The sequence below is a fragment of the Aotus nancymaae genome, unplaced genomic scaffold (genome assembly GCF_030222135.1).
Source record: "Aotus nancymaae isolate 86718 unplaced genomic scaffold, 86718_ANA_hifiasm-v0.15.2.pri h1tg000053l, whole genome shotgun sequence".
Lineage (NCBI taxonomy): Eukaryota > Metazoa > Chordata > Mammalia > Primates > Aotidae > Aotus > Aotus nancymaae.
The window spans coordinates 10,544,305-10,568,258 of NW_026988467.1; the positions used below are offsets into that span (position 1 = coordinate 10,544,305).

The following is a 23,954-nucleotide window of genomic DNA, read 5'->3' on the forward strand; positions in this document are numbered from 1 at the left end:
TCACTTTAAAGTGGGAAATTCGATCAGATGTACCTTACAGTTTTTTTGGTGTTAACATTCATGGTTCATAATTTTTTTTTTGAAGAATATAGGTATACCGAAACCAATAGAACAAGATAACATATATCCAGAAGGCACTTTAAAAATAGGTAAACTTCATTCAAGTGAGACATTTTTAAGCAGAAGAAACCCTTAAGGCTTAGGAATAATGCTGTGCCCACATTCAAGACTAATGGCAAAGTGCATTTGAGTTAAGGTAGTTGGAAAGGGTTTACACAGAATGGTAACATTACACAGTGTAAATGAGGGGTGGGACCATCAGCCTTCAGAAGTGGTTTTATTTGGTGAGACCACTTCCTTTATTTTGTCACAAATGCTGGGGGGCACATATTGGAGATGGCCACCAGCCTGATGAAGCCTGAGCAGAGACTTAGACACAGACATTCCCAGGAGCCTGCCAAATCTCAGGCCCACAAAGCCCAAGTATGATTGGGTACCTGGGAATTGAGTGGCTTCGTGTAAGGATCTTTCTTCTTTGACATGGGTGCACATCTCTTCACAGCCTCAATGGCCGTGCTCCTGAACACCACTGCACATGTATACTGTGAATCAACCCTACCACAATCCTGTGACCTACATGTGAACATGCTTTGTTTTGGGGAATAGCAAAGGTCAGTGGCTTTGTGCCAAGCCAAGCGGCTCTGTCAATCGTTGATCCATATTAGCTGCTCTGGGCCCTGCTCTGTTCAATATTTTGGTGACCTGAATGGAGATATAAAACATATAATTAATTCTACAAATCATTCCCCATCAGGGGGCCACTTCATAATTTGTGGAAATGCACATCAAATATTTGGATGACTTGGATAATTGGGGAATGATTCAGTATTTACAAGTGACAATTCCAAGTCGCAATATTTATAGAGATGAAAGAAAACATGACCCAGAAACAGCTGTCAGGGAAGGCTGGAATATTCAGAGGTCAAATGACCCGAAGGTAAGTAAAAGCTCCAAATGCTGCCACTGAGAGGAAAAAGAAGCCAATGTGACATTGGGATGTATAAAGATTGATATTGGACAGACAGGCAGGAACTCCTTGTACTAAAGTAATTAGTCATAACGCTAAGTATATTATCATACTCAGATTTTGATTTCTACACTTTAAAAGCGTGGGAAAAGACCAGAGATAAGCCTGAAAGGAACAATAACAAAGTCTAAACGTTAAGAAATTTCCATCTGAGGAAAAGCCATACGATCTGCTTTAATTAAAACATCGATGAATAACTTCAAGAGTATCCTCAAGAAATAGAAAGGTGCTGGGTAATCGTTCCTGCCTCAGTTTCTTCCACGTGCTTAGATTTATAGAGACAGTTTGTCTGGCATCATTGGCACAAGGATAACAACCAGAAAGTGAGGTTGGCTGCTTGGCAGGGTGGCTTCACCTCCACCTCTCAGTAGCTGGGGTTCTCAGGCCTTTGGTCTCGGACCAAGAATTACACCATTAGTTTCCCTAGTTCTGAGGCCTTCAAGTTTGGACTGAGCCAGACTACCAGCATCCAAAGGTCTCCACCTTGCAGATGGCGTGTCCTGGGACCTAGATTCCATAACTGCATGAGCCAATTCCCCTAACAAATCCTCTCTCACATATCCCTCTATCCATCCTATTGATTCTGTCTCTCTTGAGAACCCTGACTAATACAGGGAGAAACTCCTTACTCCCTGGCCGATACTCTTTCCAGAAAGACCTTGAGCACCATCTCAGGAGAAAATCAATACCCAAGACCTCCAGGGCAGAGTTCTGGGATTTCCTACCTGGCCCAAAGCTGTCATGTTCACTAACCATTAGCACTGATCAAGCAAAGGGGACTTTCATGTGTCAGAGTGACTGCAAGGATGTACTTGTTCTGTCCCGATTTGGAAAGAAAGACTTCCCAAGGAAAGATGATAGGGAAAGGGATACAGGGTTTAAGGGTAAGAGGCAACTGGAAACCAGTTCCCTGTCGTGACGCAGCCCTTTCCTGGGACACACATGGGCGTGCACACACAGGATGCAGCTGGACTTCCCACCTGGTAGACTGCTTGGCCAGCATGGCCACGTAGGTGACCACGAAGCTCTGAAACTTAGCCCGTTGTTCCTCCCAGCGGTCATCCACTGAGTAGTAGTTGGGCAAGGGTGCTCCAAACAGGATCTCACTGCGCAGGAGGGAGCTCTTCAGATTGTCTGCAGAGAGGCCCTCATCCACGTACCAGTAGAACTCAGGGTGAGTCATGGCCAGCTCCAGGGAGCCTGCAAGGACAGGGGTGGAGGCCCCAAGAGTTCAGCTGGTCAGCTCCCACCAACCCTCCTCCCTCAAGGCCATCCAGTCTCATTGCAGCCCTGCCTCCCAGGATTCTCCCCTGCCCACATCTACCAAAACTCCACCCCAGGCCCCACAGCCACTCTCTCACCCTGCCCTACCCTTCCTCAAGCCCCTCCCTAACTTACCTAAAATGAACCCTACCTCAGTCTTCTTCAACCCCAATCTTTCTCCTGTCTTCCTCTGGCCAGATTCCTGGTTCTCTCTTACCACATCCTGGCCTTTCTCTAACCAGCCTCACATCCGAGCCCCATCCCACGCTTTATCTACTTCCAACCACAGCAGAACCCCCAAAAGCCTTCACCTGGGTCTGCGTCCAAACTTCCCTCCAATCTCTCCTTCAGTTCCCTCTCACGCTCACCTCACACCTGAGCCCAGCCCTTTTCACCTTGCCCTCTGGCCATGCCCAGCACTCAGCTCCAGACTGACTGGGCCCGGACCAAATCTCCCTAAAGGGCTCTATGAAACCAGGTCCTACGCCCCGCCCCGGCATCCCGGCCGCTGACCCCGGATGTCTGCCTGGTCCTGGCCCATGCCATCATAGTAGATCTTGCCGCCCCTCTTGGTGGGGAAAAAGTAGGTCATGAGCGAGCTGGGGGCAATCAGTAGGAGTAGGAGCCCAGCGGCAGTTAACACTGTCCTCCTGCCCCAGATCAGGGCCCTGGCTTCTGGGCCCCCGGAAAGGCCTCACCCTTTGCTTCTTCCTCCTGCTCCTCCTCTAGCCACACGTCCTGCAGCAAGGGGTCATCCTCTGTGTCCATAGCCTGCAGGAGAGGGAGAGGGTCAGCAGGCTGAAGAGACAGGGAGGGAAAGGGGCCCTGTGGTGTAGTTGGCGCAGCCCTGGGTAGCAATTCTGTCCACTCACAACCAAATACTTAGACTGCAATGGAATTGAATCAGACATGCATCAACACAACTGAATTTAACCACCTGTAAAAAACACAAAGAAAATTCCTGTTATTTGCCCATCACCTCTCCCTTTTGGGTCTTGGCTTGAAAGCCAAGGCCACGGAAAAAAGGAGAATTGCAGACAGAAAGGATGTTTCTCCTGTGGGGATGGATATTTTTTTAAAAATCTGACCACACAATTTTCTAATTTTTACTGCATCCTCTGACACTAGAACTCTCAAGGCCAACGTAAGCTGCGACTCCACTGCAACCACTCTTATTTAATGAATAGCTGTAAAGTACCTCCAGGAAGTATCAGGGTGCAAGGGAAAGAGCATGATCTTTGGAATCAGGCAGACCCTGATTTGGGTCCTGGCTGTGTATCAGCAAGGCAGTGAGCCTCCCTGAACTTCGGAGTCCTCATCTATAAAATAGAAGTGGCCATTGCTGCCTCGTACAACTGTGGGGTCAAAGGTGGAAGTACTCTGCGGTCTGTGTAGTATGTTAGTTATTGTCTGTCACATAAGCAGATTTCTTTGCTCCCCGCTGGGGACTGTAGCATGCTCAACCATTGCCCGGGAACTGTGCCAGGACTAGGTGCCTGTCACAGCTCTCCTGGAGAACCCTCAGTAGCTTCCCACCCCCTCTCTGGGATGCTGCAGCTTCAGCCACTGTTTCTCAGGCTCGGGCCACTTACTATGCAGCTCCAGCAACATCAAACCTTTGGGCATGGGCAGGGGCCGGGCATCTGCCTCCCAGAGACTTCAGCGCAGCAGCAGGAGGGCCTGGTAGGAGAGGGCAGGGCTGGGCAACCAGAGGACTCCAGCGGGGTGGTCCAAAGAGAAGAGGCTTTCCGACATCCCTGGCATGGCCTGGGCCCCTTGTCCTGCCTGCCCTCTGGACAGAGACTCATTATCCAGTTAGATGCTAGGCAGTGAGAGGAGGAAGTTAATTATGCTAGCGATAGCTAATTAATGCTGCCTTTCCTATTAACATTCTCTGGAGTGCTCCATTTCAATTAGACAATCTGTCCAGGAAGAGAGGCTGTTGTCAGTCCAGAGAAAGTAAGCAAGAGGAGGTGAAGGAAGGAGGGAAACATAGACAGGAAAAGAGGAGAGAGACAGAGGGGAGAGTGGAATGGTGGGGGATGAAGGAGAGACTGAGATGCAAACAGGGAAAGGAGAATCAACAGGAAGAGTGACTAAGGATGTGGGGGAGAGGACGGGTGCGCAGCAGGAGATTTGCAAGAGAGAGGCCTGGAAGGGGCAGGAATTGCTCCTGTAATATGCAAGATTCCTATCATCAATGAGATAATTAAACTTCCATTTGCAACGCCCCAACAGGAGCCTGCCAGCTTGCCGAGGGGGTGGTAACTGCTCTGAGGCCCAATTTGTGTTCGCACTGGAGGCAGCTCAGACTGACCCCATCTCCAAAGGGAAAAACCCAGTCTGCACGTGGAGGTGAGGAGTGTGGGAGCCTCTGCCCCATTCTTGGCCTCAGAAGAAGAAAGCTGATGGGAATAAGGTGGAGAGGGGAGGGGCCGCATTTGCAGTTTTCTGGGAACTGCATCCATCCATCCTGCCCGTGCCTCAGCCTGCCTGGTGGGGAGTACAGTTTAGTGTGTTGGTGTTGCAGGGGGTCAAAGGCCAGGATTCTGGGTCACAGCAACACTCCCTGGGTGATCTGAAAGCCCCTTGATCCCATTGCTATTCCACCAGGAATGTCACTGCCTTCCCCCAGTGGTCCACATTGAATTCATCATTCAAGTCCTTGCTCAAGTGTCACCTCTGCCAAGAAGCCTTCCTAGATCTGAACCACCCTCCCATCAGCTGCCTGTCTAAGCTTCTCACCGTCCTTACCAGATTTCACTTGGAGGTAAAAATTACCGCAGGGAAGGGAGGGAGAGGCAGTGGAGCAGTGTTAAGAGCTATGACTTCGGAGGCAGACAGACTTGGGTGCAAATCAAGATTTAGGGCAGGCAGTTTAACTTTGCTCAGCATCAGTCTCCCCATCTGCAGAATGGGTGGAACAGTGCTCACCGCCAAAACTGTCAGAAGGATGGCGTAGACAACAGCCTGAGTACAGTGCCTGGCTGACATCAGTGCCTGGGAAATGGCAGCTACTATTCTTTTACACGCTCCTTCCCTCTGAAGGCTGGAACCCCTAACAGATACATGGAGCAGGCTGTGTTTTCCAAAGAGGCTGCAACAATATCTGCCATCTCAGGTGCTTATCTCAGGACGTGACTTTGCCTCTCCTCCTATCAAGCAGGCAAGGCTGCCATAGTCACCAGCCCACCCGGATTCAAGGGGAAGGAATGCAGACATTAGGAAGTAAAGGAAGATGCGGCTTCCTCCTGGCTCTCTTCGGATGCTCATCCTTGGGATCAGCCACCATGCTATGAGAACGCCCAAACTAGCCCATACAGAGAGATCACATGTAGGACTTCCTGCCGACAGCCAAGCTGACAGCCAGCATCAACCACCATGTACTGTGAGCATGTAAGTGACGCTGCAGATAATCCCAGCCCCCAGTCATTGAGTAACCCCTAGCCTTCCAGTCTTTCTAGCCGAGGCCCAGACACCACGGAGTGGAGCTCAGCCATCCTCTCCTGTGCCCTGTCCTGACCCGCAGAATGCACGATAGTTGTTATATGTCTCTGCGCTCTGGGACGTTTTGTTACATAGCAATAGCAACTGGAGCAATTGCAGTGAAGCCTTGTTCTGTGTGTGACTCCATGCCCTGCAGACAGCATTCGCTGGATTGAAGTGACCAGAAAATTGGGTCCAGCCACTCCACCTCTCAGTGAGAGCCCTACAGGCGGGTAGACATGAGCTTTAAGGGAGCAGGGACTTAGTTGTCATACTCCCTGTTGGGTTCTCATGGCCTAAAATATCCTTAGGGAGAGGGGCAGTCAGATATTTGTTGAGTGAAAGAAGAAAAAGAAGTCTCCGATGAACTTGGGTGAGGTATCCGATAGAACTTTCCCCTGGACAAATGAATTAACGGCATTTGCAGCGACCTGGATGATACTGGAGACTATTCTTCTTTTTTTTCTTTCGACTAAGCCTCTTTAATACCGTCTTTCAGAAGTTCACACACACGCACACACAGATCAGAACAAGGTGGGGCCGCGGAGGGGAGCGGGGATCCGGGACTTGGGAGGTCCATAGCCTGGATTCCTTTCTGCCCGGCTATCCAGGGGCTGGAAGAGGTGGAAGGGAGAATTTACAGAGCTTTTACAGGCATGTTTCTTATCCCAGGGAGAAGGGTCCTGCACCAGGAACTTCCCAAATGTCCTACCGAAAACAAAAGGAGAGGTTCTGGGATTAGCAAGAAACTATGCTGAAATCTGTGTGGAGGAGGGACGAAAATATACTTGCAAAAAAAGGGAGGTGGGGGCGTGGCTACCCCAGGGCTCGGTCCTTTGGCCAGAGGAAAGGGAAGAGTCTGTCCGTCTGTAGGCGAGGCCTGGAGCCACAAACCCAATCACTGGACTGAATCACCCCGCGGAGAAAAAAGAAGGCGGAGCCTGCCGACCTGGAGGCGGGGTTTTGTCAGAGCGAGGGCGGAGCTTATGGAGGAAGCCGGGTTTTGTCAGAGCCAGGGCGGAGCTTATGGAGGAGGCGGGGTTTTGTCAGAGCGAGGGCGGAGCTTGTGGAGGAGGCGGGGTTTTAGGGACCAAACCGAGATTGCTCGGCTGAGGGCGCTAGGCTTTGAGGGTGAGGGGGCCTGGAGCGACTGAGGGTCCGGCGTTTGGCCGGGATCCCGTAAAGCGGCGTCCCTTGGGGTGTGGGTTTTGGAGGGGTTCCTGAGGAACTGGATTCGGAGCTTGCTCGCAAAGCAAGACGTTCCGTGGAGGCGGAGTTTACGACGTGTTAAAGTCTGATGGCCCCAGAAGCGAGTGTGCCGGGCGCCCATTGGGTCCGCGGGATGACTGCAGAATGAGCCTGGGGGGTCGAGGGGCACAGAGTGGGGCCGGACCGGGGGCGTTTTTAGGGATCCCAGTAGTTCTTGTGGTGCTGCGCAGCGATGATGACTACGGTGAGGATGGTACAGAGCACCATGGCCGCGATGCCCACGGCCAGGGAGATGAAGAAGTTCCGGGCCTCGCGTGAAGCAATCTCGGCCGACACCATGTCTCCGCGGGCCAAGGCCCTGCGCACCTGCACTGCTTTGAAGATGGCAATGATGCCGTAGGCCAGAAGCAGCAGATGGCGGTCAGCACCGCGATGGGCATGTAGTCCTGTGGCGGGCGCCTCGGCTCCAGTAGGGCCAGCCCCGGGCCCTGGGGAGGCAGGGGGAGAGTGGAGGTCGCTCCTGTCCCCCCGGGGTCCCGCCTGCATATGGCGTGCCCACTGGGTAGATGGGCACGTAAGCAGTGCAGGGCTGCAGCTGTAGGGGGTATCCGGGTGCTAGGTAGTCCCCCAGCGGCAGCGTGCCCACAGTCCCCGCGTGCGTGGGCACCACGAAGCCGGGGGCCTGGGCAGTCTGGGCGGGAGCCGGTGGGGGCGGGGCGGCGGCAGCGGGCGGCGGCAGGGGAAATGGGCCCTGGAAGCGAGTCTCCTGACTTTTCAGATGACATGCCTGTAGTGTCACTGGGACAGGGTCCCTGCAGCCGGAGTTGGGGGTCCTCGGCCGGTGCTGGAGTCTGGATGCTGGATGGCGCACTGGGGACTATTATTCTAAGGGAAGTAACTCAGGAGTGGAAAACCAGACATCGTATGTTCTCACTGATATGTGCGAGCTGAGCTATGAGGACGCAAAGGCATAAGAATGATACTGTGGACTCTGGGGACTTGGGGGGAAGGGTGGGAGGATGAGGGAGAAAAGACTACAAATGGGGTGCAGTGCAAAACAAATTGTAAATTTGTTTTCCTTTCTCAAATGATGGGAAATGATCAGCGGTGCACCCTATTTGATGGGTGATGGGCGCACCAAAATCTCACAGATCACCGTTAAAGAACTTACTCATGTAACCAAATACCACCTGTACCCCAATAACGTATGGGAAAACTAAAAAAAAAAAAACAAAACAAAACTTTTTTTTAAAGAACTTCCCCTGGACAGAAAGGGCAACAGACCCCAAGCCACATAAGCATCGGCAGGGGATACAGATTCCTCCGGTTGGGAAGGGTCTGGAAGATTGTGAAAGGGACAAGGCAGGAAGTGGATTTGATGAGTTCTTGGTCGATCCTGCACCCTCCCCACCCTGTGCCTGCCTTCTCAGTCTGCCCCTAAAATGAAAAGTACCACAAGGGAAATCACACCAGACTGGTGGGTGGTCAACCCACCAGTCTCCAGGCCTGGCTCAGCCACCAGCTTTCTGGGTGGCCCTGCGTCTGCCCTGCCCCTCTTGGGGCCTTGTCTCCCCTATCTTATATCGGGGTGGTAAAAGCCCAGGTCCTTCCAGCTGTGCCACCCCTGGAGTCTCCAAGAAACCCCAGACAGCTCGGCTTCCCACCTCCCAGTCGGCAGCCCGAGTAGGGCAGGAGCCTTCTGAGAGTCCCTTGCACCAAACTGAGGCTGGGCTGCTAGGGTGTCACACCAGTGCCTCAGCCAGCACCTCCCTCCGCAGGCCCCTCCACTAGGTAGGATGGGCAGCAAATTGTAAATCTGTTTTCCTTTCTCAAATGATGGGAATTGATTAGCTTAGCGAGGAACTCCAGCTGCTCCGTGGAAAGGAATGAAGGTGGTTCCTGCAGTAGCTGTCATTGATTCAGACAAAGCCCGGACTAGGACTGGGAGGACTGAGGGGATGGAGTGAGGGGTGGGGAAGAGTGGGGGCTGTGGTCAGCCCTTTATGGGCCCCCTGGGAACTTTCTCCTTCTCGGTGACCAATGCCCTTTCTCTCTGCCTCTGTCTCGTTCTCCCTCATACAGGCATACTCAGAGGTTGTCAAAATTGAAACTCTGGGCTTCGCTGGGGCCCAGGAACCAAGGTGGACGCACATCCGCGTGATCAGATCGTCCTCCTCTTGGGAAAGGCAACCGGAGCAGCTTCTTAAAAGAGAGCAAGAGGCCCTAGGGAGACTCAAAAGGAAAGACCTCACCCAGTTTCAAGCCCAGGCTTGTGGCAACCCAAAGCCATGTCTGCAGTGAAATCCCAGGTTTATCACAGAAAAAGAAAAACAAAACACATAACCATTAATAGCAGCTATCTGGGAGGATTATGGGTGATTTTTATTTTCTCCTTTGTACTTGTCTGTTTCTAATTTTTCTGCAATGATCAGGTACAGGTTTACTTTTAGAATCAGAAATAAATGTTATTTAAAAATAGAATATTTGTGTATGTGTGGGGAAGGGATTTTGCTAACAGCCTTCAACCCTTTGAGGAATTCCTGTAAGAGGCAGGGGAGGAGGGCTCTGCCGTGCAAGGAGAGAAACCGAGGAGAGGCAGCTTAAGTTGTAGCAGGAGAGAGCCCGGTAAGAAAGCAGAAGGACCTTGGACAGGGGGAGTGGGCAAACGCCCCGTGGGTGAGCGAGTGTGGAATCACCGATTCCCGAGATGGAGAGAGGGATCGTTCAATGAGCAGCAAGCAGGTAGTGGCCCACTGGACCCAGAAGAGACTTCAGAGTATACCTTCTCCAGCGCCTTCATTTTACACATGGGGAAACTGAGACTTACTCAAGGTGAAGTCAAGGAGAAGGGACTGACCCGAGGTCATCTTATCAGTGGCAGGACCAGGATTCATTCTACTCCATCCCCAGATTCTGGGGACTGTTTTTGGCAGCCTCAAGGAACAACCAGGCCTGGAGGGAGATGGCTTGTGGACTCGAAGTGCCAAAATAGGAGAGCTAGTTTTGTTTTTGTTATGTTTTTTGAGACGGAGTCTTGCTCTGTCGCCCTGGCTGGAGTGCAGTGGTGCTATCTCGGCTCACTGCAACCTCCACATCCTGGGTTCAAGTGATTCTTGTGCCTCAGCCTCCTGAGTAGCTGGGACTACAGGCATGCACCACCATGCCTGGCTAATTTTTGTATTTTTTAGTAGAGATGACGTTTCACCATGTTGGCCAGGCTGGTCTTGAACTCTGACCTCAAGCGATCTGCCCACCTCAGCCTTCCAATGTGTTGAGATTACAGGTGTGAGCCACCGCACCCAGCGGGAGAGCTGTTTTTGAAGCTGAAGGGAAAAGGCAATCTTCAAGTCACAGGTCAGACGGACTTCCCCATTTGGACAGAATGGGGCTTTCGTGGGAGGTGGTGTCCCTCAAAAACATCCCCAGGCCCCTGCCAGGCCTCACTCTTCTCCAGGGCAAGTGGGGCTCCTAGGGATGCAAACCCACGCCAGAGCCTCCCTGTGCTCTTGTTTTTATTATATTATTATTATTATTGTTTTTTATAAAGATGGGTTTTCACCATGATGGCCAGGCTGGTCTTGAACTTCTGACTTCAGGTGATCCACCCACCTCGACCTCCCAAAGTGCTAGGATTACAGGTGTGATCACCGCACCCGGCCTGTGCTCTTGTTTATAACTCCCTTCCTCTGGCAGAGGATAACAGAACCCTTCCTTCTCCATTCCCCCATCCCAGCCAGACTATTAAAATGTCATCAAAAAATCACATTAGACATGCAGATTTGACTTAAAATACATATATGTATATACAATTTAACAGCAATGAGGAGCTAATCAGTTTTTCTTCCCAGATCAGGATGTTTTGCCTTCCCTGTTTCAGCTCTGGTGCTTGAACATCTTGAGGTCTTTGATTCTCTTACCCTTCGGTCGAGAGATTTGGGCAGAGGCGCAAAATGAGTTATTTTGAATTGAACAGCTCCAGAGAAAGGAGGAAAGAAAAGGGGAGGCCTTGGTGCCACCTAGGCATCGCTGTGCTAAGTCTGGATACTCCATCTTCTGAGAATCTGTAGCTCTCTGGATGCCCCAGCTATGTACCTGTCATCAGAATCCCAAACCTTTCTCTGAGACCTGGAACCTGCACCTAGGCCAGGAGGCTGGAGAGGCACTGGAGATGTGGTGGTGAAACTGGGGCAAAATCACACACATGGGGTGAAGTCAAATGCCTAGCTAGTTCACTGCAGAAACTGACACGCATTAGGATCATCATCATAATTAACTCTGCATCTACCACGTGCCCAGTACTCCTTATCCATCCTCTGTGATTCTCACATCAGCCCTGCAAGGACGCTGGAGAAGGCGTTATGAGCATCTACTTTTTACAGAAGCAAAATCAGAATTAGAAAGGTTCAGTGACTCGCTGGTGGTCACACAGCTACTAAGGGGCAGAACTGGAGTTTGAACCTCAGGTCTATTGCTCCTAAAGCCCAGGCTCTTTTTAGCCATACCAGACAGCCTACGAGCTCTTTGATAGCTGAGATGTCAGTACTCACTGAAGAAACCCATTGCCTTTTACCAAGTTTTCACCATCCCCATAAGACCGGAAATCACTCAGAGCCTGGCAATTCTGCTTTCAGTAGGCGGCAGTTCAGGGCATGATGTAAAGGAAGTCTCCCACCAACCTCAGAAGTTTGGCCTTCCCTTCAATGGGTCATGGGTGTGATGGTGAATTCTACATGTCAACTTGACTGGGCTATGGGGTGCCAAGACATTAGGCCAAACATGATTCTGTGTGTGTGTGTGTGTGTGTGTGTGTGTGTGTGTGTTTGAGAGAGAGAGACAGAGACAGAGACAGAGACAGAGACAGAGGGGGGGGAGAGAGAGAGAGAGAGAGGAAGAGAGAGAGTTTCCAGATAAGTTTGGGTTTTCTTTTTTTTTTAAAGATGGGGTTTCACCATGATGGCCAGGCTGGTCTTGAACCCTTGACCTCAGGTGATCCACCCACCTCAGACTCCCAACTGCTGCTAGGATTACAGGTGTCAGTCACCACGCCTGGCCAAGTTTGGGTTTTTTTTGAGATGGAGTCTTCCTCTGTTGCCCAGACTGGAGTGTGGTGGCACAATCTCGGCTCACTGCAAACTCTGCCTCCCGGGGTCAAGTGATTCTCCTGTCTCAGCCTCCTGAGTAGCTAGGATTACAGGTCCATGCCACCATGCTTGGCTAATGTTTGTATTTTTAGTAGAGATGGGGTTTCACCATGTTAGCCAGGCTAATCTTGAACTCCTACCTCAAGTGAGCTGCCCGCCTCAGCCTCCCAACATGCTGGGATTACAGGAGTGAGCCGCCAAGTTCAGCCTCCGGATAAGATTAGCATCAGTACACAGAGTAGAGCACATGGTGCTCACTAACGAGGGTGGGCCTCAACCAATCAGTTGAAGATCTGAATAGAACAAAAAGGCTGAGTAAGACGGAATTCTTTTTGCTGAATGCTAGAGCTTGGATGTTGGTCTTTTCTTTTCTTTTTTTTTTTCTCTCTCTTATTTTATTTTTATTTTTATTTTTGAGATGGAGTCTTGCTCTGTTGCCCAGGCTGGAGCGCAGTGGTGTGATCTTGGCTCACTGCAACTCCACCTCCCAGGTCCAAGCAATTCTCCTGCCTCAGCCTCCCGAGCAACTCGAACTACAGGTGCACGCCAGCACGCTCAGCTAATTTTTTGTATTTTTAGTAGAGGCGAGATTTCACGATATTGGCCAGGCTGGTCTCGAACTGCTGGCCTCATGAACCACCCACCTGGGCCTCCCAAAGTGCTGGGATTACAGGTGGGAGCCACCATGCCCGGCTGACACTGGTCTTTTCTGGCCTTTGGACTCAAGCTAAAATACTTGCTGTTCTTGGGTCTTCAGCCTGCCAACTTTCAGACTAGAACTTACACCATCGTCCTTCCTGGTCCTCAGCCCTTCAGTCTCCAACAGCTGCTATGCCGTCAGCTCTCCTGGGTCTCCAGCTTGCTGCCTTCAGATCTTGGGGCTTCTCAGCCTCCATCGTCACATAAGCCAATTCCTTCTCATAAATCTCTCTCTCTGACATATATAAATCTTCTATTATTTCTTTTTCTCTGGAGAACCCTAATACAATGGGGCCATGAAGCATCCGAGAGAGAAAGTAGGGGTGAAGGAGGGAGCCCCATCCTAGCAGCTGGATCCTAGGGCCCTCCCAGAGTCTTCTCTGAAGAAGTCCCAAGTCCTACCTAGAATCTCAAATAAAAATGGCAACAGAGCCCGGGAATGCCTTCTAGATCCATAGAGGAAGGGGTGTTGTTGGGTGACTTTCCACACTTGTCTGAGCTCTTTCCCCAGCAAGAAGACCCGAAATCTTTCACCCAATGTCCCCTGCCCCAGCCCCAGGGAAACCTGGCTTTGCGGCTGCGGCTAAAGCAGGCACCTAGCCCCACTCCCCACCACCCCTGCAGCCCCCTAAGAAACACATCTTTGTTGGCTCAATTTGCCAGCAGGAAGTTCAGAGAGGCACAAACGACCATTCCTCTCTGCAAAGAAAACCAGGGCTAATTATTAGGAGCCCAGGTTCGGTGGGGAGGGGAGTCAGGTGGGACTCTGTGGCGAGCCTGTCCAAGCCCCTATTTCTCAGAGAAGGTCAGGCTGCACAGATGGATTCGATGAAGGATGACTGGCCTCCCCGGGCTGACAGCTGGTGAGGAAACTGTGGGCGCTGACTCGTAAACCGAACGGCTCAATATTTATCAGGCAAACAAGCTTTGCCCAGGTCCATATATCACCCGGGGAAACGTCCCAGCCAACACCAGAGGGATCCAACGCTGATGGGCACAACAGCCACTGTCACCTTCCCTGTTCTGTGTCCCCTCTCTAGTGGGCTCCGTGGGACAGAACTGGACCCCCTAACACCAAGAGGGAAATATGGAATGGGGATGGTGACACTGCTCCCCTGCAGAACCACAGCAGCTAGTATGATTATTATGAACTTCTTAGTTCATCATAAGGTCTGGCCCCTGCTGTAGGCAGGTCCACAAGTCGACTGGAGCAGACTCCTTTATTCTCTGCTGCAAAGATCCTCAGACTGCAGTGTGAATTGGAGTGACTGGGCATACTTGTTAAAGTGCAGATTCTAGGGTGATACCAGGTCAGATTCTGAGGAGGTGGGGACCAGGAACCTGGGCTTTGTTTCCTTTGGTCTGTTTTGAGACGAGGTCTCACTCTGTTTCCCAGGCTGGACTCCAGTGACACTATCACGGCTCAATGCAGCGTCGACCTCCCGGACTCAAGTGGTCCTCCCACCTCAGCCTCCTGAGTAGGTGAGAATACAGGCGCATGCCACCACACCTGGCTGTCTTTTATAAAATCTTTTTTGTGGAAATGGATTTTGTTAGGTTGCCTAGGCTGATCTCAAGCTCAAGCAATCTTTCTTCCCCGGTCTTCCAAAGTGCTGGGAATACAGGTGTCAGCCAACGTGCCCAACCTGGAATCTGTATTTAAACACCTCCCCAGGTGATTCTGATACAGGTGGTCCAGGAGCATTCTTGGAAAGCCCTTGCTGCCCTGGTCCTTCTCCCCTGTTCCCAGTGGCTCCCTCCAGCAACTGATCAGCCTTTGGCCTCCCCGCCCCCACCTGACAAGGCTCACAGGTGCCCCTGGGGGTTCAGGGAATGGACTCAGGCTGCTGGATCGTTAGCCAAGGCTCACTCCTCAGAGTATGTTTTCCTGCAGCCATGGGGAGGGAAGAAATGATGGCATTTGGGCCAGCCGGACAGGGGGACACACACAGCACACTCAGATCAGCCAAACAGCTCTTCTTGGTGGAGCCAGATCGTAGAAGGAAATAGAAGTCCAAGGGCTCACTATCTGCCAGGCCCCTTACAAGGGGACTGGGTGGGGAGTTTATCATTCACTGAGCACTACTATGTGTCTGGCACACGAGAGGTGCTTTATTTATTTATTTATTTATATCATGTCTGATCCAACCCCCGCCCTACAAGGCTGGCTGCAGAGCTCGGCTGGACTGGAGCCTCTGGAGGCAATGTCACAGCCCATCCTTTTAGCCACAGTGCCCCGCTGCCAAAAGGAACTCCGCCGATTGAGACTCTCTGGCCCCTTTTCCCCACCTGCTGCCCCTGCCTGCACAACTCTGGCCTCGCCATCAAATCCCAACAGCTCTGGATCCTGAAGCCCACACAGCAGCCTTGGCATCACTGGGGAAAAGACAGTGGAAGCTGAATAAAATCAGCAACACTTACAGAACCTGTGAGATCTGACCAGACTCCCAGATGCCCTGGCCTGAAGGGTCAGGGGGTTCCTGGAAACCCTCACTGCAGTCCTTGGCCAACCTGTCCAGACCATCCCCTCCCACCGCATGGCTCCCACCCTCAGTCCCAAGTCCTGGGTGTGTGACGCTGGAGACCACAGCTGCCAAGTGCAGAGGAACCTCTGGGCCCAGCAGCCAGTCCAGCCCCCGAGGCCCTCCACCGCCGGGTTCATAGAAAATAAAAAGATTTCAACGATATATGACCAATAACTATGGCCATGAAAGCCAAATTGGATTTCTCCCTGGCTGATGAGCTCAGGGCCCTTTTCATTCTGAGATCCGATCAACAAATCTGTAAAACAATTCCCTCAGCATTGCATCTTGGGATCTTGCTGCAAGTTCAAGCTTGGGGGCAAGGGAGGTGGAGGAAGCAGGTGATCTGTGCCTGAGGCAGCACAAGTGGCCCCAGGGACTTCAGGTTGGAACCTGCCTGGACACTGGCCTGCTGTGTGACCTAGAACATGTCCCTTCACATCTCTGGATAGGTAGTTTCTTCATCTGCCAGATGGGGAGTGGGAAGAGACGCTCTCTAAATCCTCTGCCTCTGATTCTCAGTCACCACCCGGTTGGGGGAGGCAGAGCAAAGGGAGCTGGATGTTGGGAGAGGCTCCCCTTCACCTCTTTACAGAATCACTGGTGGGGGCAGCATGCAGGGGTCCTGCTGTCTTTGGAGGGGGGACGCACAGGGGCCAGGCCAAGTGGCAAGAACAGCTGAATAGCCAGTAGCCATGTGCTGGATGCCATCAGCTTTGCTGGGACACGGCAGGTGGTCACCGGCCAGTTCCTAGCTCTGGGGAAGGCTTGGGAGACTGCAATCCCTCCCGCAGCCCCAGCACACCCAGACCACAATCTGTGGGTCCGGGCATGTTGCAAAACTCTTCCTTGCCCCACACCACCCAAAGAGAAGCTGGAGAGTACATGGGAAGCTAAACGTGCTCAAACCTGCTGCGGGGCCGGGATGGAGCTTGGGATGGAGCTCTGGGAGAGGGCTGTACACTCAGCCTCACTGCCTGGGAAGGAGGAGACAACCTTAGGGCAAATCTCTCTCCCTCTGAGAACTTGGGGCTCCCCCATCCCCTGCTGCCTGGGCCTGTGAAGGGCTGAGGAGTCCAGCAGCAGAGGAGAGCGGGAAGGAGGCGGTGGAGCTGCCCTTGTGATCCTGAGCCGGAGCCCTTTCTCTTCCCATCCTCAATCCTCTCGTGGGGGTGGGGAGCAGTGGGACCGAATCGTGTTGCCTCCATGCAGCAACTTCCAGCTTGGGGATCATTTTTGCGTAGGTTTCTCCTCCTAGGAATTATTTCCAATTTGCAGACATGAAAACTGAGACTAAGGAAGTGAAGGGACTTATTTGAACCTGATTTCTGAGAAGCTGAGTACCCTTCTCACTGTGGTAGATTTTATTTGAGTCTTACGTATTTCAATATCTCAGGGTCCTAAAGTCAGTCCTCCCAACCCCCACTTGGGTGTGTGTGCATGCATGCACGTGAGTGTACACACACACACAGACACACAGCATCTGCCCTTCTGGTCACAGCTTAGTTACAGCACTGGCTGGACTGTGGGTTCCAGGGAAGGGGGGAGGGTGGAACTGGACTGACCCAGGTCCCCATCAGGTCAGTGGCTCCAAGGAAGGCTTCTTGGCTCCCCTGCTGAGTGACAGCTCAGGCATGGATAGTGAGGAGCAGGTGTCTGTCCAGGAGGTGGGCTCATTACCCCTCAGCCCCTGGGGCCAGCACAGAGGCCCTTGCTCTGGGGTGGGGGGAGTCTGACACTGGCCTCAGCCTCACCACTCCCTCCACAATGATGCAGCTGCCTACTGAGACAGGAGTTGAGGGTTGCTGCTCAGCTGCTGGGGCAGAGGACGGGGGATGGAGAAGGAACCCTCAAACACTGCCCTTCCCCAACTCTGCTGCCTTTCTCATAAAATGCTTGGGAGGCTCAGGGCCGCCGCAGGAACTAAGAACTGTTGCTCCCAGCCCCAGAGGCCAAGAAATACCCAGTGAAGCTACCTGGACTCAAAAATCCCAGACCCCTTCCCTCACACCCCCACCCTGCTCAATGGTGGAGTGTTACCAAAGTCTCATGGGCATGCCCCTCCCCACGCACCAGGTCTTCCATGATAATGGGGCTCTGTCTCCTATTTGAACTTGGCCAAGTCTTTCCTTCTCCCGGGCCTCAGTATGCCCTTCTGTCAAATGGGGGGCTGGACTCCAGCTTTCAGATACCTCCCAGTTCTGTCATTTGGAGTCCCTAGAGGGCCAGGACACAGGAGTGTGACACAGGAGAGAGGATGGGGTAATTTAGGGCTCAGGAGCCAGTTGAGGTCAAAGGGTCATAGATTTCCCGGGTCCTGAGGCAGCTGCCTCCTCCTGCTTTCAGCAGGTTCCAATCCATGCCACAGCCAGAAGCCAGAGACACCCCAGGACCAGAGGGTCCTGCAGAATGGGATGAGGGTGGGGCAGGCAGTGAGAGGGCAACATTCAGGGAGTCAGTCTTTTGCCCCAACCTGAGCCAAGGGTGTTCTGGGCCCCTCATTATTCCAGGACTGGAGAATCAGCTGGAGGAGGAGAAGGCTGGGAATGCTTTGAGAGTAGGTCTGCAGAGGGAGAAATAAGCTACTTAAGCTACTTAATCTTTGGGGCTGGTGACAGCAGGAATGATGCAAATTGATTCCTATTCAAGTGCTGTTGTCCCAGGCAAGGTGGGGGCAGGGAAGGCAGAACCCTCCTTCCCAGAAGCAATCACCTCCAAGCGCACCCCCTGAGCATCAGAGCAACTTCTGAGCAGGGTAGCGGCACAGTCACCCTCTTCCCCCAGACCTGGGCTCAGCTGCCCATTCTCCATGTCCCCTCAGGATGGGGGGACGTCCAGGACTCTCTAATCCAGAGACAAAGCTCCCCCTCCCCAGGCTCCTCCAATCCAGGGCACTCCACTGCTGGGCAGGGCAGCTCCTCAGCTTTTCCTGGGGTGGGGGATGAGAAAATGACCCTTCCCTTTCTCTGTATTTGGGGTCAGGCCCTGCCAAGTCAAAGCCCTGATGTCAAAGTTCTTCAACCCCCTCCCCAATTCATACATTTACCAATTCATTCACTCTCACTTCATTCACTTGTTGGTGCTTGCTATATAAAATAAAATAAAAACTTCAAAGTTTTGCCATAAGCAATTGAGCATATTCCTAGAAATGTTTCTAAATCGTAACCTGAGAGAATGTCGATCTCCGTAGTGTGAAAATGACTAGGGCCGTGATTTAACTTGCTTTTTTTTTTTTTTTTTCAATAATTCCCTTTTGTTTTTCTCTGATAATTCCTTTCTTTCCTGAGCCTCTTTAGAGCAACACTTACAGGATTGCCTCTGTAAATCCTTAATCCTGTCCCGGAAAAACTAACCCCCAAATCTCTAGTATCCACTGGCTTTTTCCAGTGTGGAAGCCGTCCCCTAGACCTCCCATAGATCATTGGAAAGGACCCGAGGCCTCAGTTCTAATACCCGGCTTGTCACTAACTGGTGTGTGGCTTTGGTTTGCCCCTTAGTCTCTGTGAGTCTGCTGCACCCTCATCTGTCAAAGGTGGAACTGGACTTAGTTGAGCTCTGAGGTCCATATAGACTTGGCACCTTCACGTCCTCGTTATGTCAACTGGACATCAACTTAACAGGGGACTTCCCTGCCAAATGTCCTCTTCTTCCTACAACAGGCTGTTTCTGTATGTGCATGTTTCATGCTAAGCACTTCTTTCTGGGGGAAGATGGCAGAGGCCATTTTTCTACGGAGACAAAGTGATTTGGAGAGTCACCTGGCCCCTGAAGAGGGAATGGTAGTATCCAGCCACCCAGCGTGCAGTGAACTGGAGCAGGAATCTCGGCACATGGGGAGGTGGGGAGGCTCCCCCTAACCTGGGGCACCTGTTGTTCCTCCAGACTGCAGCGCATGCTCTTAGCTCATCCTCTTACCTGGCTCTCACCACACTCCTGGCTTTAGTCACCACATCGCTCTCACTCCAGCTTCAGGTAGCCATCAGCAGGGCCTGGCAACATTGGTTTAGTTTATTTTTGTCTGCAGGTGAAATCCCTAAGGGCTCTGCCGTGCACTCCAGCCTTGTGACCCTTGTCTTCCAGGAACCATGCAAGAAGTACAGCCACCAGAGGTCCTTAAAACAGCAGGAAGTGTGGGCCTGTCCCCATTTTGTGCGGCCACCTATCTGCTGAGGATCATCTGGGCCTCGTTCCTCCAAGTCCACTGGAGGGTCCAGAAGAGGGAGTCAGAGGTGTGTCCCGGTGGAGCGGGAAGAAAGGCAGAAAGCCTTTCTGACAGCTATGGAATACCCTTAGCCAAGGCCCACTTGGCCCAGCATGAAGCAAAGGATGTGTAGTTTGCATAGACGGTTTTGAGACTGCTTCTCAACAGCCCCGGCAGCGTGGCAACTAGCAACAGCACACTTCTTGCCTCATCAGCTGCCCTGAGATGGAAAACTCAGTGGATATAGGACCCTGATTCTGATGAATGAAGCATGTGGTCCCAATGCTGGAGCTCCTCTGGCAGGTTCTAAAAGCACAATACTGAGCAGCGGTGCCCTGATGGACAGCACTGGTGGGGACTCAGTGAGCGCTACTCACAGATCCACACCTGATCCTATTGGGTTGTCAGGCTGGGCTTTGGTCTGCACTGTAGCATCTGTGTTCTTTGATTTCACATCATGAACATGGTGACTTCCCAGATACCATCTCAGGCTTAAGCTAGCACGTCCTATTTCTTTTTTCTATGACATCCAAATTGGACTGACCTCACTTCAAATACGCTGTCCCATTTTGTCATCCTATCTCACCCTGGGGAAACTGGGGACTGATAGTCAGACCAATTCTGCTGAAATTCTTGCACAGAGCAAACCTGTGCTCATTTTTAAGTGGCATGGGAGAGGCCCCCAGAGATGGTAAAGCCCAGTCTGTGTCTTCACAGTGCTGAGACAGTATGTCTGTGTGTATAAATGCATGATATAGATTGATGTATGTTGCTATCGCCATGTGTTGAAGGCCAATAGAACTGGTGGACAGGGTGGGAGAAAATGGAAGTCTTTTTGGTGATTATTAAAGCAAAACATATATAAAGAAATAAATAGTTTTTCTTTCACTGCTTTGTTTCCTATTTCTGCACCAATGCCTTGACAGTATACAGAACTAGAAAGAGAAAATGGGAAAGATAAACTGTGTTTCAGTGCATAGTCTAATGCTTGAACTCTAACTTTAAAAGATTAAGGTTTTTCCTCTTTGTCATTTTGTGCGAATCCCTAGTCTGAAAATATGAAAGAATGGTTCTTGAAGTTGGTGTACCTTAGAAACAGCTGTGGAGATTACAGGAGCTACACACTGGTCTCCAACCCCAGGAGACTGAGGTGGTGTGGGCCCTAGAGTCTGCCTTTTTATAATATAAGCACCACAGGTGGTTTTAGTACATGAGGGCTGCAGATCACACTGGGAAAAGTTCTTTTGGAGACAAGGAGGAAAGCGTGGGGCTTTATATTCAAACTCAGTATCAGTCTTGCCATAGTGAAACACAACCCTGAACAGAACCCAACAGCGCTTGATTCCAGACTGATGTCCACAGAAGCAGCATTTAGACTCACCCTGGGCCACAAGGGCATCAGCTGCCCCAGGAGGAAGAACCCACCAAAGTTCTGGTCAGCTTTATCACTGGAAATTAATTGGGCTTCAAATAAATGTCAGGGGCAGGCAGGCTGCAGTGACCACAACACTCCTTGGGCAAACCCTGATGTTGCACAGGTCTGGAAGACGCCGGGCTTGAGGTCACAGCCAGTACGACAGCAGCAGCTGCAGCCGCTATGGGAATGCTTGCATCAGCCCTCCCACACTCCAGGCAGTGCAGCCTACAGAGAGATTCCTTTTGCTTGGGGGAAATAGAGGAGAGTAAGCTAGAGGCTTTACCTGGGAACCCAGAGAACAATCCCTGATCTTCCCCAAGTCCAAGAGGGCTGGGGACCTGGGAATCTGTAAGGATTGCAGTGTGCCTGGGCCTAGGGTGCCCTGTAGTACAAAAATGGCTGTAGTGACCACTGGCTTAGGGAACTCGTCAGCCCACTTTGAATTCCTGGAAGGCCCTCTGAAGGACAGGTACAAACAAGACCTGACTGCAAAGGCTGGAATAAATACCTTATCCTTCAATGCCCAGATATTGACAAATATCAACAGTATCGAGAACATTGAAGTCAATATGACCTCACCAAATAGACCAGATAAGCCACCAGTGACCAACCCTGGAGCGATGGAGATATGTAACTTCTCAGGAAATTCAGAATAACTACTTTGAGAAAGCTCAATGAACTTCAAGAAAACGGAAACAATTCAAAATTATATCAGAAAAATTTAACAAGGATACTGACATAATAGAAAACAGCAAACAAATCCTGGAGCTGGAAAATGCCTTAGTAAGTGTCAGTAGAATTGATTAAGCAGAATTAGTGAGCATTTAAAACAAGCTATTTCAAAATACAGTCAGAGGAGAATAAAGAAAAGAATAATGAGAAGGAACACAGAATGCTTAAGAGATCTAGAAGAGGGCTTCAAAAGAGAAAATCAAAGATTCATTGGCCTTAAATAGGGGGTTGAGAAGGAGCACAGAGTAGAAACCTTCTTCAAAGAAATAATAACCGAAAACTTTCTAAACCGAGAGAAAGATATAATATTCAGGCACATTGTGGAAGACAGTGTGGCGACGCCTCAAGGATCTAGAAACAGAAATACCATTTGACCCAGCAATCCCATGATTGGGTACATACCCAAAGGATTATAAAACATTCTATTATAAAGACACATGCACACGTATGTTTGCTGCAGCACTGCTTACAATAGCAAAGACTTGGAACCAAACCAAATGCCCATCAAAGATAGACTAGATAAAGAAAATGTGGCACATACACACCATGGAATAGTATGCAGCCATAAAAAGGATGAGTTCATGTCCTTTACAGGGACATGGATGAAAATGGAAACCATCATTCTCAGCAGACTGACACAGGAACAGAAAAGCAAACGTCGCATGTTCTCACTCATCAGTGGGTGCTGAACAATGAGAACACACGGACACAGGGAGGGGAACATCACACGCTGGGGCCTGTCAGGGGGTGGGGGAGCTAGAGGAGGGATAGCAGTGGGTGGGGAGATTGAGGAGGGATAGCATTAGGAGAAATACCTAATGTAGGTGACGGGCGGTGGAGGCAGCAAACCAAAATGGCATGTGTATACCTGTGTAACAATCCTGCAAGATCTGTACACGTACCCGAGAACTTACAGTAAAATAATAAAAAAAAAGAAACAAAAGAAGATACACCCTGGAACGTGGTTTGTTCCCAGTAATTTGAAACATTTAAAGAATGGTTAAATGATCACTTGACAGTTATACTACAAACAGGAATAAGACAGCCTGAGTTAAACATCATTACTTTGAGAAGATAAATTTTAATGTCAATTTTCAATCTTTAAAATCTTTGGTTTTATTTTCAAAACAAATCCTCAATCTTAAAAAGATCACGGCAAAGAAAAAAAAGGATTAGTCCTTTTGCTTTTTCAAATAACAAACATGGAAATGAATTCTTATGAATGTCAACACTCAATGTAGTGTGGTATATTAAGAATTGACTTTCATATAATGGCTAAGATTAGAGAGATTACATTTCATGAGAAAATATTTTATGAATTTTCATGGATTTTCTATTCTGTTTTGAGAAACGGTTGTTCGTGTCTTTCGGTGTATTCTCCTTCCTGTCCACATATGTGGAATCTGCCTATTCTCTTCTCTTCTGAAATAGTTTAAAAGACTCAAAGAGAATGGCCTGGGCTCTGCATATCCTTAGTCTGATAGACATTTCTCTGGCTGCTCACTTAAATAGATAGTAGCAGCTAATTAAGTAAACTACCTCTCTCGTCAGCCAGAAATTAACAAAGGCTTAAAAATTAGCAAAATCTATTTTGCTGTGGCCTTATGTGCTGACGGTCTTATCTTAAAGACAAAACAATTTTCATTGTAGAGATTCAAATTAACTTTGGCAAAAATTGAAACGCAGGCAGGGAATTTTTTGTGTTCAACAGAAACTAGCAAAAGCAAAGATACAGTAAAAACAGAAAATTTCCAGTGTAGACACGTAAATATAACAATTGACACAGCCAGGGACGATTAATGAATAATAAAATGTTGAGGGATGATCATTTGAATACAGGATATTAATACTTTTAAAAACCATTTTTCCAATTACTTCAGCATAAATAAGGTGTCTCTGAAAGGTACAGATCTGGCATCACAATCACGGTGATAGACAAATGGTGGAACAGTCCTGGTATCACGATCATGGTGGTAGACACACGGGACCTTCTCTACCTGCAGATGGGTGAGGGAGCATTGACCCTGCAGTGTTCCCGGAAAAACACTTAGGCTGAATTTAATCATGAGGACATTTTCAGATAACTTCAGAGTACAGACCATGGAGCCAGACAGCTGAACTGTCCTCTACAAACAAGCCCATGTCACCACCATCAACGACAACAACAAAAAGATGAGGAGACACTTTGGGTTCAAAA

General features: G+C 50.3%; 1 pseudogene; it reads right to left on the minus strand.

Annotated features, from left to right (window-relative positions):
* Window positions 1–7,240: 7,240 nt before the first annotated feature.
* Window positions 7,241–23,726, minus strand: LOC135269500 (proline-rich transmembrane protein 1-like; annotated as a pseudogene).
* Between the last annotated feature and the right edge of the window lie 228 nt (window positions 23,727–23,954).